The sequence below is a fragment of the Camelus bactrianus genome, chromosome 32 (genome assembly GCF_048773025.1).
Source record: "Camelus bactrianus isolate YW-2024 breed Bactrian camel chromosome 32, ASM4877302v1, whole genome shotgun sequence".
NCBI lineage: Eukaryota > Metazoa > Chordata > Mammalia > Artiodactyla > Camelidae > Camelus > Camelus bactrianus.
In genome coordinates this window covers 14,722,015-14,735,392 of record NC_133570.1, presented here as the reverse complement: position 1 = coordinate 14,735,392, position 13,378 = coordinate 14,722,015, and the positions used below count along the sequence as shown (strand labels likewise).

Below are 13,378 nucleotides of genomic sequence, written 5' to 3'. Positions count from 1 at the left end.
CAGTAGGTACAACCTGGGACAGCGTGCAAGAGAAACGGCCTTCGCTAAACACCGACTGTTCGGGTGCCTGGCACACCTTTGATTCTCCCACCTCTCCCCTGGGAAAGCTACAGTTAGCTCCACTTTACAGTCAGAAAGTCTGAGGTCCACCAAGGGGACAACTTCGCCGGAGCTATGTCCAGTGAATCAGTAGGAAGCTGCGTCTGGCTGCACAGTAGGTGCCTGGGCTCCCACAGAGGAGTGGGAACCTGGGCTGGCGTCCTGCCCTGGGCACCCCCATCCCACCTCCGCCTGCCCCTCGATGGGCAGGCACCACGTGCGGAGTATCACACTGACTTGAGCAACCCGTGACCTGTGGCCAGGCGGCCAAGCTGCGTGCCAAACGGCCACGCCTGCCTGCAGTCAGAGTCAGAGCAGCTCACCTCCTGGTGGTCGGTCTCTGCGGCAGATCCTCCATCCTTCTACCCACACTCCCCCCCTGCTGCCTGCCCCCTGCCAGCAGGGTGCCACTGAGTCCTACTCTCCTGTCTCCCTGTAGCAACATTAAATCCCACTCAAAGGGCTGCTTTTAATTGGCTTAATATACTCGTTAATAACCGCGTCTACTTAACACACCTGTAAAAGGCCCATAACATTAACTTAATGGCAGTGATGGCTCGCCCGCACTGCCAGCCCGCCAGGCAGCCTTTCACATTTCCCGACAAGGCTTTCACAGGGGCTGCGGTGCGCGGGCAGGGGGCAGGAGTGGCCCAGCTCACAGAGGGCCTCCTTTGTTTCTGCCCATGGGACCCAGGGTCTGTCTGGCAGCTGCCCCTGCAGCCTCTCAGAGAGTCACTGGACCCCACGCTGTCACTCATAGGATGCTCCCAGGTACCTGCTGTGGTTCCACATGTTCTTTGAGGCATCGGGATGGTTAAGAACCTCCAGATCTAGCCCAGGAGACAAGTCAACGGCTGCAGCACTGGAGTGCTGGGGGGGCAGGCAGGGAAGGCTGCCTGGAGGGGGTGGTGGGCATCTTGGCTAAGACCTGGCGGGTCAGAGCCAGCCGGCCAAGAGTTGTAAGCAATGCCTCTTCTTCATTCTCCCGGCACATAATTCGGGCACCTACTGTGCGCCAGGCAGTGCATGGACAATTCCACCCCACCCCAGATTCACCTTTCCAGATCAGGTCCTGGGGGGAAATGGAGATGGGGCACTTCTCCCCAGGGTGTGGGGCAAGGGAGACAGACAGTACATGCACAGGGAGTCCAGGCTAGCAGCGTCAACCTGAGAGAACCAGTCCAGCCACGGTGTCCATGGTGCCTTGTGACTGAGAGCAGGGGCCCTGGGGGACGGATGCCCGTGGCTCACAGCCTGGCTCATAAACCCTTTCTGGGCCACCAGACATCTCAGACTGGCAGCCCACAAGCCACAACCCCACCCACCAGGTGTGTGTTTTGTCCTGCTCAATGTCTGAACATTGTTTCAAAAGTGAACACCTCGGGGTAGGGCATACCTGCCCAGACAGGGCCACCGGCTCAATCTCAGCCCCTCTGTCCCCAACCATCAGCAAAAGCGTCTGCAACCCCGCCTGACACCCTGTTTCTTGAATGTGCAATTTCCTCTTCTGAAACGCCCACCTCCTGAGGCCACCACAGGGCTGGCGGAGGGACAAGGTCCTTGGGGTTTGGAGCGATGCTGGGCCCAGAGACAGCACTCAACAGAAGGGGGCCGTCAGCCTATAGAGGAGGCCCAGGGACACCGTGCCTGCATCCAGGGGCCTGTGGGGAGGGAGAGCTGCAGAGGGAGGTCAAGGCCAGGTGGCCTCATATGCCACCCTGAGCAGCTGAGACCACACAGACAGACGCGGGCTGGCTGGAGTGCTTTGGTGAATTCATCACCAATAGCCATGGCCCCTGACAGAGGACAGGCACCCTTTACAGCGCTCACAAAAACTCCAAGGTTAGCAGCGGCAGTGGCATCTTCCCCATTTTACACAAGAGAAAACTGAGGCTCAGAGACAGGCAGCAGCCTGCCCAGGGCCACACAGTCCACATGTGGCAGAGCCAGGATTTGACCATGATGCCTTCTTGAAAGTCTGCTGACCACCCTCTGTGCGCTGCCCTGGAGCAGACGCTGCCGATGACACAGGGAGCCAGGGCTGCATGAGGCGGGCGTCAAGGGCAGGACCCTGGGAGGAAGGGGAGCCGCATGGCTGGCCACCAGCAATTACAGAAAAGCAGAAGAGAGAAAATGCCTCCTTCCCAGGCCAGCCGCTGCTGGCATCGGGACCTTTTCCCTTCAAGTCTTGATTTGACCTCCCACGAGAGGGAAGGAGGGAGACCCAGGGCTTGTGCAGCCCCCTTTTAACCTCCTTCTGCAGACCTGTACTGCACTCACGTCCCCTTGTCGCCGGAGCCTTCCAAAACCTAAGTGTGATGCCCAGTGAGGCCTGCTTCTGCTGGCGGCCTCCTGGCTGCTGTCTCCTGGGACTTCTGATGTCCCTTTTCCTGCCCTGTGTTCCACCCAGTAGACGAAGGGGTCCCGTGGAAACCTACATCAGGTCCTGTCCCTCCTCTGCTCCCAACCCTCCAACATGGAGGGAAGCCCAGGTCCCCTCAGTGGCCCCCGAGGCGCATCCCGTTTGCACTGTGTGCCCCACCCCGCTGACTGCCACCCTGGACGCGCCCGTCTGCTCCCCTCCCCCCTCCGCTGCCCCTTCTGCTGAGACTGTTCTTCCATCCGGCATCCATGCAGCTCACTCCCTCACCTCAGTCCGCTCTCTCCTCAAAAGCCACCTTAGCAGAGAAGCCTTCTGCACCAACTGCTGTGTCCAAACCAGGCACTGCTCCATCCTGTCCCTCTCTGTCCCCCACACCCCGCTGTCCCGGTTACTCTGGCTGTGTAACAAATTACCCCCAAACTCAGTGGCATCACACAGCTATTTCATATGCTCAGGAATATAGACCGGGCACCGTGGAGGTGGTGTCTCTGCTCCGTGATGTCGCTGGGAATGGGGCTGGAGGGAGGAAGCCCGGCTGGAAGACCGAGGCTGGGGCTGGAATCTTCAGAGGGCCTGCTCCCTCACGCATCGGGCGGTGGATGCCAGCTCAGCTGAGACACCCACGCGTGTCCTCTCCACAGGGCCCGGGCTTCCCAGAACGGGATGGCTGGGCTCCAGGGATGGATGTCCCGAGAGACAGACAGATCCACCTGGACATAACCCAGCCCTGACAACCGCCAGCACCACTTGTGCTGTGCTCTGTTTAGTACATTTGCATCGCTAAATTAGTTCACGTTCAAGGGAAGCAAAGTTAGGCTCCATTATTTGTGGACGTGCTTTAAAACTACCACGCCGGCTCTCTCCGTGTTCACGGGGCCTGGTGCTGCCTGACACATTATTTGCGGTTCCTTCTCCTCCGACTAGACGTCAGCTCCACCAGGGCAGGGCCTTTGCTTTGACTGCGGCAGCGTCTCCAAGGCCCGGGACAGTGCACCCCACATAGGCGGGACTCAGGAAGCATCTCACGGATGCAGGGCTGGGGTGGTGGGGGGAGGCTGCTCTCCACAGGGCTGTCTCCGGCTTAGGTCCTCCCAGGACTCACTCTCCCAAGTGTCATGACTGGCAGTGAACAGGGGCTCCCGGGCTGGACGGGTCCATCTGGATGCTGAATGCTGAATTCATTCAACACGACATTCCTGAGCTCCCGCTACGCGTCTCATGGGCAGCAGGGGCAGCGGTGAGCAAGGCAGCTCTGTAGGGGTGAAGGGCCAGCCCAGGGCAGGCAGAATCTGTCGCTGTGCCTGAGGCCACCAACCAGGCGCTGATGGGACCTCCGGTGGGGTCCCCTGGTCCAGTTCGAGGAATCAGGGAAGGTGGGCCCTGGGGTTCCCCAGTGGGCCCACAGGGCCACAGGTCCCCTCCCCACCCATTAACCCTGTGAGTGCTGCCCCCGTCCTTGCCACCGCTTGGAAGCTCATCGCAGACAGCAGGCTCGGCTGGTTCCTTCGTGTGAGGCCTTTTGTGTGCCGTGACATCTGAAACAGGGCTATGCAAATGTACTAAACACTGGCGGCTGGGCCCACCTCTGGGAGAGGGTCTGGAGCGCTCAACAAGCGGGAATTGGGGGCCCAGCCTGGCTCAAGTGGCTTGAGACCCCCAGCCACGGCCACTGTACCCTGTTTCCTGGTGGAGAAAGCTGGGTTTCAGGCACCTGGGGCAGCTCGGGAGGAAGCCCTGCAGGAACAAGGTACAGAGGCTGCAGATGCAAAGGCTCACAGGGGCACCGCCATTAGGCCACATTTGAGACGAGGACTCCAGTGACGTCCTGGGTCGCTCTGGGTCCACGTCCACCTGAAGGCCAGCATGCATCCAGGCATCCTGCAGGAGATGAGGGCAGGTGCCAGAGCTGCCCGGCCGTGTGGCCTCTGATGGGTCACTTCCCACCTCTCTGAGCCTCCAGGCTGATGCTACAGTCCCTCACCAGGCCTGTCCACCTCCTAATTCTGTGGAAGAAGAGGGGGAGCCAGGGCCTGCTTTGGGGTGCAGGGCAGGATGACGATGGCGTGGAAGGCAGACAGACTGGGTCCAGATCCCAGCTCTGCCCCTCACCGGTTGCGTGTTCTCGGGGGGTGCTGAGCTCCGTTTCCTCCTCTGTAGGATGGGGGCCTGGATTAGTTACCTGTGTAGCAAGTTGCTCCAGAACCTAGCGGCTTCAGACATCAGTAATCGTGTACTGTCTCTCACAGTCTCCGTGGATCAGGAGCTCAGGAGCTCCACTTAGCTGGGCTGTTCTGCTCTGTGTCTCTCGTGAGGCTGCAGGAAGATGCTGGTGGCGGCTGCAGTCATCCAGAGGCTTGACTGGGGCTGGGGGACCTGCTTCCAAGAAGGCTCACATGGTGGCTGGCAGGAGGCCTCGGTTCGCCTCCACGTGGGCCTCCCCGTGGGCTGCTTCAGTGACCTGACAGGCAGCTGCTTCCCCAGAGCAAGAGATTCAGGAGAGAATGGTGGGGGTGGGGGAGCCACAGAGCCTCCCATGGCCCAGGCCTGGAAGTCGCACTCCACTTCCACAGCATGGATCACGCGGGCCAGCCCCAGGTGGAGCAAAAGGGCATGTATACCAGGAGGTGAGAATCATGAGGTCGGGGACAGATCTCAGAGGGCACCTGCCCAATGCCACAACTTGTCTGCTTCCTGATCTGTAAAATGGGACTACCTCCCACCTCTCGGAGCTGCCAGGTGCTTCCAAACAACAGGCCTCGAGGAAAGCTGTGGGCGTGGAACCTAGCACGTACTCAGCGCTCACCAAAGGGCAGCTTCTGTGTTACGGCCCCACCTTCAGCTCCAACAAACGCTGGAGGGACCAACCCACCCTGGCTGGGCCCTGCTGACCAGTCGGGGGCCAGACGGGCCCCTTCTTTCAATGAATGGGAACTAGTAACAGGCATTGCTCTTTTTTTCCCTTCTTCTTCTTCTTAAGGTTTTAAACACCTAATTTATTCCATCCATTAGATAGATTTTGTAGATTTAATCATTTTCACAGTTGGTGGCTCATTGGATACTCAAGATAAACTCCAAATGAAAGTATAATGGTGAGGACAAATGAGTTTTCACACCACAATGGCAGAAACTTGCTTGGGAAGAGAGTTTAAGGGGAACAAAAATACATACAGATATAATTTTTTTTCCCCCGGCAGCCGCTTTTGCTGACTATAGTAGGTTACCACAGTTAATTTCACCAGTTTTGTTCATCTGTAAAATTGCATAAAAGTGACATTTTTGTGCTCATTATAGCAACTGCTGATTTATGGCTGGTAAATGAAGAGCTGGTCCCTTTTTTGCGGGACTCTCCGAGCGGCGCTAAGTGCCCATGAAATTGCTTGTATAATGTAGTTTAAATCCAATCTCGGAGAAAGATTCCCCCGTTGGCCAAAGTGACATTTCCATTCTCCACACCGAGTTTATTTTAGGCCACTTAGGAGGGGGGCCGCCCCAGGCAGGGTCAGGATGGGGGCTGGGGGTCGGCTGCGGCTGCCCGGCCCAGTTTGGGCCGCAGGGATGGAGGGCCACCGCTCCAGCCTCCTTGGGGCACCTGATGCTGCCGACCTCTTCCCTCCCTGCTGCCCCATCCAGGTCAGACCACATCCCTGCACCTCCAGGCAGGCAGGAGTGCTCCTCCTAACACGCCAGCCTGCCCTGCTCCTCGCCTGCTTAAAGCCTTCCATGGCTGCCGATGCCGGAGCCAAGGCTCCCGTCGCAGCACTGCTGGCACCTGGTGGACAGTTCTCTGTGGGGTCTTCATCCTGGGCATGTAGGAGATTGAGCCGCACCCTGACCCCTACACGCTAGATGCCAGTAGTACCCTCTCCCCAAGTTACACAGCCAAACTGGGCTCCAGACATCGCCAGTGTGCCCCAGGGGGCAGGGCCATTGAGAACCTCTGCCCGCGAGGAAGAGGCCCTGCTCTGGGCCTTGGCCCCCCTGAGCTACGGGTCACAGCCCTCTCTCCCCCGCCTGCCTGCTCTGGGCTCCTGCTCTTATTCTGGTTTGTTTACAGTTCCCACCTGGGACAGGCTTCCTCCTCTCTGGACCTTTGCTCGCGCAGTTTCTTCTGCCCAAAATGTGTTTCTCCCCCCTCCTCACCCCTTTCGCCGCCGCCTTAGCAGGGATCCTCTTTCCTCCGGAGAGTTGTCTCGAAGCCCCGTGGGGTGAGGCTCCCCCATGTCCCCACGCTGCCTGCACCCCTCTCCCCTTCACAGCACGGGCTTTGCTCAGATTGGCTGTGAGCCCACGAGGGGATGGGGGTGAGGCTCGGGAAGGAAGGGATGCGGTGTGTGGCCTTCCGATTGGTGGGATGCCTGAGGAAGGCAGGGGGGTCCACACTGTCCCAGCCACAACGCCAGGCCCACCTGTGCACGAGCCCTGCCCCTTCCTCTCCCAGGAAGACCCTTGTGCTGGGCAGACGGGGAGGGTCTTAATACACTAAGGCTAAGGCTCCACCACATGACTTGTTAGACCCTCACAGCCCCCCTGGGGGTGGTGTTAGCAGCAGCATAACCCCATTTTACAGATAAGGAAACTGAGGCTCAGAGTAGTGAGGCCCCCACCCCCCAAAGTTCCTAAGGAGTCACTGTTGGGTGCTGGGGTGCCTACAAGGTGGGGAGGAAGGCAGTGCACCGTGAGACCTGGTAGGGTCCTCCTTGCCTAAAGAAAGGTCCAGCCAGGCCACAATCTCCCAGCACCTTTTGTGCACCTCAGCCCCTGCTGGGCCCCCAGGCCACCCTGCAGACCTGGCACAGTCATTATCCCCATTCCATAGGCGGGGAAACTGAGGCTCAGCCCCGCCAACAATTCGCCCAGGGCCACACAGCCCCACAGCCGGGCAGGACTCCACCCAGGCTGCTGCTCCAGAGCTCAGGCTCTTTCCATCTGCCTCATGCAAGCCCCCTGCTCCCCTCCCTGACCCCCCACCCCTGCCCCAGAGTCGGTCCCGGGCAGCACTGAGGACTGTCTGTCTCAGGACCAGAGAGGGGCTTTGGATGGGAGAAGGGGGTCTACCCACCAGTGACCCACCTCCCGCATGGCAGGGGCCAGCTTGCCCACTGACAGCGGGGACAGTCAACCCGTCACACAAAGTGCACCATTCAGCTGATGTGCTGACGGCTCACAAAACAGGCAGCAGCCGCCACGCTGGTCTTGCAGGTGATAGACTCAGGGAGGGGATGGGCAGCCAGCCGGGACAGGATCCCTCCTTCTCAGTTGCCTGCTGGCTGAACGAGGGACTGTGAGCACCAGGATGAAGGCCGACAGCAGCAACCCACCCCCCACCGGCGCCAGGCCCGTGCTGGGCTCTGTCCACAGAGCACTCACTGAACCATCCACAGGGTCACGGGTCATCATCACCCCATTTCACAGATGAGGAGAGGGAGGCACCGAGAGGACGAGGGAAAGGGGGCAGGAAGGAACACCCCCCCAGCGTGGTGTTGCGGGGGAAGGCGGCACCACGCAGACAGGGTGCAGAGCCCTGGAACTCCCGTGCCCTGCGGGGGGGAGTGCAGCCCGCACAGTCTCTTTGGCAAACTGTTGCCCATTTTCTCCTGAAGCTGAACGTTCTCTCCTCCCCTGTGTCCCAGCAATTCCACTCCCGGGCGTATTCCCAGCCGGCAGGACTCGCTGAATATGTTCCTCAGGGGCCACAGCAGTGTTTGCATCAGCCCCAAACCAGAAATGGCCCAAATGCCATCGACAGTAGGAAAGACAAGTAAACTGTGATACAGTCACACTCGAACATCACGCAGCGATGAGACAGAGCAGGTGCCGCCCCCACAACCCCCTGGGTGACTCTCGAAATGTAACCTTAAGTGGGGGAGACCCCACGGTGCAAATGAGCACGTCCTGCAGGATTCCAGCTCACCCACGCTAAGGCCAGGCTTACCAGTCCACACTGGCAGAAGTCGGGGTGGGGGGAGGGTATAGCTCGAGGGGCAAAAGCACATGCTTAGCATGCACGAGGTCCTGAGTTCAGTCCCCAGTACCTCCTCTATAAATAAATAAACCTAATTACTGCACCCCCTCTGCTAAAAAAAGAAGTCAGGAGGGCCATTCACTTGGTGTGGTTAGGGACTGTGAGGGGGCCCAACCCGCCCGAGGCGCCTGCCCTGCCACCCGGTCTGCCTACGGCCGCCGCCACTGCCACCCTCCGGGGCCTGGCACTAGCCCTCCCTTGACTGAGGTGTTATATGAGTATGCTTGTGAGAATGCACCACGCTTGTGATGTGTGCAGTTTCCTTTTGTACTTTTACACTTTGATCCAAAGCTTAAAAATTTAGGAGTGACTGAAGGAGCACGTGACTGGATGGAGAAAACAGGGAGGGAGGGGCGGCTGGTGAGTCCTTACAGGGAGCAGTGCGGGGCGTGGCTCGGGGCCTCCCCGGGTCGCAGGGTCAGCTCTCACCTGTGCTTCGTCCCCGCAGGCGAGACGGCGGCCAGCTCCATGCATTCCTCCCGCTACCCGAGCCCGGCCGAGCTGGATGCCTACGCCGAGAAGGTGGCCAACAGCCCGCTCTCCATCAAGATCTTCCCCACCAACATCCGCGTGCCCCAGCACAAGCACCTTGGCCGCACTGTCAACGGCTATGACACCAGCGGCCAGCGCTACAGCCCCTACCCGCAGCACACGGCCGGCTACCAGGGCCTGCTGGCCATCGTCAAGGCTGCCGTCTCCTCCTCCAGCGTAGCCGCTCCCACCGGGCCCGCCAAAAGCGTGCTCAAGAGCGCCGAGGGCAAGCGGACCAAGCTGTCGCCGGCCACCGTGCAGGTGGGCATCGCGCCCTACCCAGCGCCCAGCACTCTGGGGCCCTTGGCCTACCCGAAGCCGCCCGAGGCACCCGCCCCGCCACCTGGCCTGCCCACGGCCGCTGCCACCGCCGCCTCCGTCATCCCCCTGCCTGGCCGCGGCCTGCCCCTGCCGCCTTCCAACCTGCCCTCCATCCACAGCATCCTCTACCAGCTCAACCAGCAGTGCCAGGCCCCGGGTGCCGCACCTGCTGCCTGCCAGGCCGTAGCCGTCCCCCACCCCAGCCCGGCCAAGCACGGCCCGGTCCCCAGCTTCCCCAGCATGGCCTACTCGGCCACCGCCGGCCTGCCCGACTGCCGGAAGGGCGCCGAGCTGGGCCAGGGAAGCACTTCAGCCTTGACGTTGGCTGGGGCCACCAAGCCCGCAGGGTTCGCGGACAGTGGCCTGGATTACCTGCTGTGGCCACAGAAGCCGCCCCCGCCACCACCCCAGCCACTGCGGGCCTACAGCGGCGGTGGTGCAGTGGCCAGCAAGTCCCCCGAGGCCTGTGGGGGGCGGGTGTATGAGCGGGCCAGCGGGTCGCCCCTCAACTGCGGCGTGGGGCTGCCCGCCAGCTTCACCGTGGGCCAGTACTTCACCGCCCCCTGGAACAGCGTGCTGGTGACCCCCACCAGCGACTGCTACAACCCGGCGGCGGCGGCAGCAGTGGCGGTGACTGAGCTGGGGCCGGGGGCAGCCCGGGAGCTGGCAGGGCCCCCGGCGGAGACCCTCTCGGGCCTGCCCAGCAAGAGCGTGTGCAACACGGCCGTGCTGAGCAGCAGCCTGCAGTCACTGGAGTATCTCATCAATGACATCCGGCCGCCCTGCATCAAGGAGCAGATGCTGGGCAAGGGCTACGAGACGGTGGCTGTGCCCCGGCTGCTCGACCACCAGCACGCCCACATCCGCCTGCCCGTCTACAGATAAGGCCTGCCTGGCAGATGCACAGACAGACGGACAGGGAGCCAAGGGGGGAGGCAGGCCGCAGAACAGGGTGGGTGACACGCAGGGAGGGCCAGCCCCTCCCTGTGTCCGAGTGCCCATGGATGCCCACAGGGAAGCCAGGCTGGTTGCTGCCATGTCGCTGCCAGAAGGGGAGTGACAGGGTGGCCTCACTCACCAGGGCCCCTCTCCCCCATCCGCTGCCCCAGGATACGGGGAGGGCCCAAGGCAGCTGCCGACGTCCACGCCTTCCTCCATCCAAGCTGGCAGAGGCAGGGAGAGAGAAACCACTTAAAAACAGGAATGGTTCTTTCTGGCTCTCCAGGAGAGGGGCTCGGGCCACAGTGAGATCCAGGAGGAAATGTGACGGTCTAGAGTCAGGGTGGGCTAGAGCAGCCCCTGGGGTTAGACAGCTCCTCCCTCCACGAGCTCCCCAGTCTCCCCGAAAAAGAGCAGAGGGGGCTTATAAGTCACTGGGCCCACAGTGTCCCCCACTGCCCAATCCAGGTGCAGACCACTCTGATAGAGGCTCCGGGACTACCGGCCCCCCTGCTCCTCCTCTCCGAGACTCTCCTTCCCCTTCCCCACCATTCTTTCCCAACACAGAATCCCATCTCCATTCTCCCAACCCTGGACTACCACTTTCCCCCTTCCCTCCCATACATCTTACAGGGCTGCTGGACACAGTTGTGCAGGCTGTGGACTGCACAAGGGCAACTCATCCAAGGAGACACCACTCGCATCCTAGACTTGTATATTTATTGCAGCAATTTTCTGAATCTTGAGGAAGGGGCACCATGTACCTATTCGCACAAAGGCACCACAGGGGCTAACCATGCCAGAGGGACCACCCACTGCTTCCTCCAGGGGTTCTCCTAGGAACCAGCGAGAGGGCAACCTGCTGGTTCTAACTGGGAGATCCAATCCAGCTCCCTTCCTGCAAGCCACCCTCCAAGGCCTGCCCCACACCATTTGGGGGGTAAGGCAGGCAGGGGTCCCCTCATTAAGTCCCCAAGGCCCGATTTCCCCAGGTCCCGGCCCCTCTGGCACTCCGGAAGCGGTACTGTATCTCTCCAAGGCCTGTTCAAGCACTAAGTGCATTTACAAATCTCTGAGAATGTTTTTTTTTTATACTAAAATTGACCATTATATTCTACTGTGAGAAGTGCGGTCTGCACTATATTGTTTTAAAAACGAAGAGAAAGAAAAAAAAAGAAAAACACAGATGGTGTCTCAGCTGTGGGATTGTTTTGTAGCTCTTGTTTTCGTTAGTTCTTCCTTCCTCCCCTTAGAAGTGAAATGCGCTGTCTCCTCCCCTGCCGACCAGGCCGGCCAGGAGCCCCCGGCCCCTCCTGTGCCGGGCCACTTTGTATGCGATGTTCCATCGACTCCTCCAGCTCTTTCCAAGTGCACACTGTCATCTACCCTGATTATGGGTCAGGCCAGTGATGGGTCCACAGATCAGCTGAGGCAGAACTGAGCCCAGGTCCCTTTGGCTCATCCCCTGAGTAGTCCAGAGGCGGTCTGGGGCTGGCATCCCAGCATCGCTAAATTCCTCCCCAGTTCTACCTGTGTGCCTGGCACGCTCCATGTTTCCCTGGAGGCACTGTGGCTGGGGACAGGCCAAAGTGGCTGGGCAGTGGCCATCTCCCTGGCCAGCCCCAGCACACACCCACCCTGTGCCCTGGCGCCCGGGGATGCCCAAGAGACCATCCTTGTCCCAGGATGTTCCGCATTTATCAGGCGCTTATTGTGTGCTGGGGCCTTTTCCTATACACGGCATTTTGATGGAGCCTTGCCACTGCTTTGCAAAACAGGGCGTGTTCTGGAGGAAGCTGAGGCTCAGAGATGGGAAGCAACCTGCCTGAGGTCACACAGCCAAGTCTCTGGAAAGTCGGGTTCAAACCCCACAGCATAGACTCTTCCTCACGTCCTACCTCCACCTGGTCTGCCAGTGCAGCATCTGGACAGGGGGGCACCTGGGGGAGCCCCCAGTCTAATTTAGGCTTCCCCTCCCATGCATGGAGCCCCGTCCAGATGCCTGGTGTGGTGAGGTTCAGGGTGGAAGAGGGACAGAGGGGACACCCTGCACGTGACTTTGCAGTGGGAACACCCACCTCCCTAAGGCCAGGCCCCTGAGCCTGGCAGCACCTAGAGCCTCCAAGAGGAAAAGGCTGTGTCCAGGGTGAGATCCAGACCCCTCTGAGCTGGGTCAGTGAACCAAACCTATCCCCCAGGCACTGGAGAGCAGGAGCGGGGTCCCACTGGGTGACAAGCCAGGAAGCTCCACGCCATGTGGAAGACCTCTGGGAGTTATCACAAGTAGGATGTAAACGGCAGTTGACAAAGTGCTCTTCTGACCTCACATGAGTCTGGCAACATCCCTCTCAGGTATGCAATAAAACCACCCCCAGTTTATAGATGAGGACACAAAGAATCTGAGAAACGGCCACAAGGAGCCAGGTTCTGGCGTCAAGCCCCACCCCCTGCGCCAGGCCAACTCCAGACCCTCCGCCCTCAAGCATCAGTGAAGCACACCTGCGGGGCAACCCAGGCTCTGGAGCTAGATGTGGGTCCAAATCCTCCCAAGTCCAAAACCATTGCTACCTTGACTCTGAACCCGTCCATCCCCAAGGGAGGCAGCACCAGAACCAGAGATGGACTCCATGGAGGCTAAAGCACAGTGTGGGTACCTGGGAGAGGGGCAGGGCGGGGCAGTGGATCGGCTGCTGCAACTGTGGGTGACCCAGCTTTCCCAGGCCTGGGCGCACTGCCAGGCCCATCCACCCTGGGACCTCAAGAGAGGGGACAAAGAAGACTGGAGCCACCCTCTAGGCCAGGTCCCTCACATCTGTAGATCCGGGCTGAGGACCTGCCCCCTATCCTGGGAAACCTCCTCACCCTCTGCAAGCGGGGCAGGTGGGGACACGAGGCACAGCCAGTCCAGGCTTGGCCCCAGGACCCAGCTGGGGTCCTAGCGCCAGCTCCCTGGGTGCCTTGGCTGGTTTCTTCTCCCTGGGAGCTGAGCTAGCTGATCCAAAGAGCCCTCCAGCCTCATCATTCTGGCACGCGGCACCCTGCCCTTTATAGGCTCACCTTTGATTACCTCGTTGGAAGAGCAG

General features: G+C 60.2%; 1 long non-coding RNA gene across 5 annotated transcripts in view; it reads left to right on the top strand.

Moving 5' to 3' along the window:
- LOC105075677 (protein FAM222A) overlaps positions 1-11,482 on the top strand; it is a 140,678-nt gene extending 129,196 nt beyond the window's left edge. For all 5 annotated transcript variants that reach the window (XR_012503571.1, XR_012503570.1, XR_012503566.1 and 2 more), the window contains one exon: positions 8,953-11,482. This is a non-coding gene — a long non-coding RNA (protein FAM222A). The remainder of the gene's footprint in view (positions 1-8,952) is intronic.
- Positions 11,483-13,378: the final 1,896 nt, after the last annotated feature.